The 5,742-nt window shown below is 40.6% G+C and overlaps 1 non-coding gene across 1 annotated transcript; it reads left to right on the top strand.

The window, feature by feature from the left end:
* Nucleotides 1-5,359: 5,359 nt before the first annotated feature.
* LOC122666386 lies at nt 5,360-5,466 on the top strand. Its single transcript, XR_006333579.1, has one exon. It is a non-coding gene; the product is annotated as a small nucleolar RNA R71 (small nucleolar RNA).
* Nucleotides 5,467-5,742: the final 276 nt, after the last annotated feature.

The raw sequence follows: 5,742 nt of genomic DNA, 5'->3' as shown, positions 1-5,742 counted from the left end.
AGGGGGAAGAGAGGAGAAGAGAGGAGAGGGAAGTGTAGGAGAAATATTCCCTAAGAAAGAGAATATTCTCTTCTCCTCCCTCTTTTACAATGCCTTGAATCCCAAGAAAAAAAACAAAGAAAAATAGAAAGAGGGAGAGAAGAGAATATTGGTTACATAAACTTTCTATTTCTAGAAAAGTCAATTTCTAATTCTAACATGTGCTTCCTTATCTTTGTAGATATCTTCTCCAAGTAATAAAATCAAAGCATCTTTGATTTTTCAACCTTCCATAGATGAGAAAATATCTTTCAAAATAAATTTTTCCCAAGTGAAATTCCAGAAGTGCCCTTGAGAAGTTGGAGGAGAGAGAGAGTGATGACTAGGATTTCACTCATAATTGATGAAATGCCAAATCTGTCCTTCAAAAAACGTGGAGCATGAGGTGCTTATATAGGCCTCACCATTGTGTTTCTTGCGAAAAATCATCCAAAATAGACCCAAATTTCGTCCAATTTGGAGTTGGGGAGCCCAAGATATCTCAAGTTGAAGTTGGACTGTCCAGAGCCCTCCAAATGGAATCTTTCGGGTACAGGAAAGTAATTTCTGATAATTGCGTTAAGGCCCCTAGAATCTGAACTTCCGCTTCACTTTGTCCCCGGCCGACTGTCAATAATTATAAATAAACCCCTGCTGACCATTTTCGAGCGTCGTTACGGAAACGGCCGTAAGTTCTTCGTTTCAACTCGGAATCAACTGTCGTTTGAATCGTTACGAAGTTGACTCGATGGGCTACGCATCCATACTATTAACACCTCTAAAAGGCTTAAAAACATCTCTTTTGAATCATCTCATCCATTTTCACAAGAATTCACCTAAAACCTGAAAAGCACAAGAAAGCACTGAGTAACTCTGTCCAATGTGGTAAAATATATGCTTTATGCCCTAAGATTTTACACATAAATATGCTCATCAGATTCCCCCACACTTGAACGTTACTTGTCCTCAAGTAAAGCAAAATAAAACTAACCTAAGATGCAAAAAGAAACTAACTCACTTTTGTAGGAATCACGGTTGCACTTAGCATGTGCAACAAACCTTTAAACCCCTAGGTCACCCCTAGTGGACGAGTTTTGTCTCGTGGGTGTTTGCAGTGAATATACACCCAAAATTCAATAAAGCAAAAAGAATGATGTAAATTTTTGCTCATGGCATAAGTAAGATAGTGCACACAATCTCAAAGAAATGCTCAACTAAAGATTAAGGAGCCAAAGGTTCCCCCACACTTGAATTTTATCACCCCACATCAATTTAAGTAACAAGCATGCATTAAGGTCAAGAGATCCCCTCATATTTTCTGAATACTACTCACCTTCAAGTAAACCCCCTAGAGCATCGATGGGACCAAAGACTTAGGCATTGAGTATTTTTTACCATACTTTCTTTTTCAGGCATTAAGGCAAAAGCTTTTTTTTTTTCTTTCTTTCTCAACCATAAATTCTATTTCTACTCTACTACTGTTCCCTGAATGACATGGTGGAGCATACACCAGACACCCAAATACTTGGTAGCTTCGCTTTTTACAATGATCCATAAGTCTTTGAGACATTGATGCAAGAGTTTTATTTTTTTATTTTTTTATTTTTTTGAGTTTCCTTCCAAGGAATTTCGATCAAGTCACCTTGATTCATGAGGCACAGTGCCCTGTCTAGTCCCAAGGAATTCCACTTTCTTTTCTGTTTTTTTTTCTTTCTTTCATTCACTTTCACTTTCACTTTCATGCCTTACCTTGCCATAAACAAATTGGTCTCAACTACTAGTCAAAAGATCAAAGGATCCATAAACACATAGAGGAATCTAGCCATCAAATGAAATAATGCTCATATTTTTCAATTCAATCCCCCTCACCAGATACAAACCAACCACCGTCCTTGAAAAGGGATTTTTTTTATTATTTCGCATTCTAGGGCACCTAATTCCCTCTTTCTCTTGCTTTGCAAATCGAAGAGACTTATGCACATAACCAAATCATTGTCACAATCAAAATTCACAATTAATGTCCAACACACCCCCCCCCCCCACACTTAATTCATGCAGTGTCCTCAATGCATGCAGAAAAGAAAGAATAAGGACAAGGGAGAGGATATATCCCAGGATATCAATGGTCAAAGTAAAGAGGCTCATGGAGATCCATGACCTCTTCTTCAACTGAAGTAGGCATCTCTATGTATGGCTTCAAACATTATTTACCTTGAAAGTAACTCATGTACTTGGATTGAGGACTTCAACAGCCCCATGAGGATAAACTTTTTGAAGTATATAGGGGTCATCCCATCTAGAGCGCAACTTACTTGAAAAAAGGTGCAAACGAGAATTGTACAACAAAACTTTCTGGCCTACCTCAAAAGTTTTTCTCAAAATGTGCCTATCATGGAAAGTCTTAGTTTTTACCTTGTAAATCCGGGCATTCTCATATGCCTCATTCCTAATCTCTTCCAACTCTGATAGTTGGAGTTTCCTATGGGCACTTGCAGTGGGTAGGTCGAAGTTAAGCTTCTTGATAGCCCAAAAGGCCTTGTGCTTAATCTCTACTAGTAAATGGCATGCCTTTTCATACACCAGATGGTACAGAGATTGACCAAGATCGATCTTGAAGGCTGTCCTATAGGCCCACAACGCATCTACCAACCGGTTAGACCAATCCTTACAGTTAGGGTTGATGGTTTTTTCAAGAATTTGCTTTATTTGTCGATTTGAAACCTCAACCTGGCCACTGGTTTGGGGATGGTAGGGTGTGGCCAACTTATGGATGACATCATACTTTATCATGAGGGCCTCAAAGGGCCGGTTACAAAAATATTTGCCCCGATCACTAATGATAGCACGGGGAGTACCAAAACGGGAGAAGATGTTCTCCTTAAAAAATTTCACAACCACTTTGTAGTCATTGGTCTTACAAGCAACAGCCTCAATCCATTTGGACACATAGTCAACAATAAGTAATATGTACAGATTACCAAAAGAGTTAGGGAAAGGCCCCATAAAATCAATGCCCCAAACATCAAGCACCTCAACCACCAGAATTGGGGTTCCTTACATCACAGGATTAGCCCTCCTTTGGGGTTCCTTAGAAGGTTTGGAACTCTCCATCAGATGGATATGATGTTGAACAATGGAGGGGTTAATACCTTTGATGTCAGACATGGTCCAACCTATGGCTTCCTTATGGTCCTTTAGAAGCTTAATCAACTCTTTTTCCTGAATAGAAGTCAAATCAGAAGCAATAATAACAGGGAGAGTATGATCTTGTCCTAGGAAGACATACTTGAGGTTGGAGGGCAATGCCTTCAACTCTAATGTGGGGGGCTCAATAATAGAGGGTTTGAGAATGGAGGTGTATAGGGGTCCAAGAGGCTCCAAAGGTGGTTGGATGCTCCAGACCTCAGATAAGGGGGTATCATCAACACCCTCCAATTCCTGCATACATTCTTGGAATCCTGAATCAAAATCAATCTCAAAAAAAGTGTCAACATCATCAGAAAATCCCTGAAGCATATGCACCTCTTCTTCCATATCAGGCTGCTTGCCCAACCTAAACACATTGAAGTCAACAGATGTATTGCCAAAATATAATTTCATGAGACCATTCCTACAATTGATTAAAGCATTACTGGTAGCTAGGAATGGCCTACCCAAGATGATAGGGATTTGATCCTTGAAGTTGGTAGTAGGTTGGGTATCTAAAATAATAAAATCCACAGAAAAAATAAATTCCCCAACCTTCAATAGGACATCCTCAATCATTCCCTTAGGAACTTTAACCGATCGATCTGTAAGTTGAAGAGTAATTTTGGTCGGTTTCAGTTCTTCCAATCCCAGTTGTTGGTAGACATGAAAGGGTAAGAGGTTCACACTTGCACCAAGGTCCAATAAGGCATGATCAATAGTGGTATTGCCTATAGTGCAAGAGATGGTGGGACTGCCAGGATCCTTATGCTTGGCTGCTATTGGCTGTGAGATGAGAGAACTAATGTTAGTAGCCAAGAATGCCTTTTTGGACACATTGGTGGTCTACTTTTGGGTGCATAAGTCTTTGAGGACTTTAGCATAAGCAGGGATCTGGGCAATGTCATCCAATAAGAGGATATTCACCTAAACTTATTTAAACACATCCAATATCTTCTCCACAGAAGGAGACTTCTTGTTAACCAACCTATTTGGGAAAGGGGCAGGTGGGGTATAAATTCTTTAAGGGTTGATCTTTCTCACTTCCTCAATAGAATCATCTTTGGTTTCCTCAACCAAATCATCTGGAATCTCTTCAGGTTCATCAGACGCACCAGGAATAGTAGGCACTACAACAGCCTCTTCAGAAGGGGGAGAGTCAACAGGAGAATGAGATGGTAAAGATTGAGGTATACTAGCCTGTTGATACTCACGGCCACTCCTTAAAGCACAAACAACATTTACTTGTCTGGAGGTTCCTTGGTGCTGTTGGCCTTGTGCAACATTTGTTGGAGGAGCTTGGGTAACTTGTTGAATATGAACCTGATGCCTAGGATTTAGCTCAAATTGGCTAGGTAACTTTCCTGTTTCCCTCTCATGCACAATTATGACAAGTTGGGTGAGTTGTTTCTCCATATTATTATGGCTTGTCATGAGAAGGGCCATGTTTTTCTCCAACTCACTTATTCTGGTTGTTTCTCTTGCATTGATAAACCCTGAGGGTTGCTGATAAGGTGCAAGGAGAGAAGGCCAAGCTGAGTTTATAGAAGGTCCTAGATAAGGACGAGGGGGAAAGGGGTTAGGAGACATTCCTTGGCTTTGTGGTGCATAGTTGGGCCTTTGGACACCAGGTTGGCCTTGATGGTTAAAGTTGGATGGGCCTGCTTGGTCCCCTTGATTCCAGGAGAAATTGGGATGATTTTTCCATCCTGGGTTGTAAGTGTTGCTATATGGATTATTTTGGTAGAGGGCACTTACATTCTCAGTGTTGGAATTGCTCACCACGGTGTTGGGGCATTCCTCCAAAAGATGTCCAGGGGTTTGGCACCAACTGCATATTAACACATGGTTGACCTGGTTGATCTGATTAACTGGTATAGACTCTTTAAGAACTAGGGACTCCAACATTTTTATGAGGCTGTCAAGTTTGGCCTCCTTGGCTGGCATACCCTTAATGAGATACCCCTTAGTGGTCCCTTCAGCCTCTTGGGAAGATTTCCATTCCCTAGTCTAATCAGCCAAGTTGGTTAAGAATGTCCATGCATCATTTTCCTCCGAAAAAGAATTAAAGCCTGCAGGACACATGGACTCTACAAGTTGCTTGGTCTGATAATCAATACCCTCATAAATAATTTGACATAATTGCCACAAGTCGAAACCATGGTGAGGGCATTCTAAGAGGAGGTCCTTGAATCTTTCCATAAATTTAGAGAAGGACTCATGTGATTTCTGCCTGAACTGGAGGATGTCACTTTTAAGCTTATTGGTCTTGTGAAGAGGGAAGAATTTTCTCAAAAAGACAATGGTGAACTCATCCCACGTATTAATGGAGTTTGTTGGCAGTCCATAGAGCCACTTCTTGGCCTGGTCTTTCAGGGCAAAGGGTATAAACCTAAGCCTAACTACATCATCAGTCAAATTTTGGACCTTAATTAGAACACAAACTTCCTCAAATTTCCTAAGGAAAAGATATGCATCTTCATTGGCCATCCTATGGAAGTGGGGTAGCATGCTAATGAAGTTGGTCTTGAGTTCATA

This window comes from Telopea speciosissima, chromosome 6 (genome assembly GCF_018873765.1).
Source record: "Telopea speciosissima isolate NSW1024214 ecotype Mountain lineage chromosome 6, Tspe_v1, whole genome shotgun sequence".
Lineage (NCBI taxonomy): Eukaryota > Viridiplantae > Streptophyta > Magnoliopsida > Proteales > Proteaceae > Telopea > Telopea speciosissima.
This window is presented reverse-complemented; position numbering and strand designations above follow the sequence as displayed.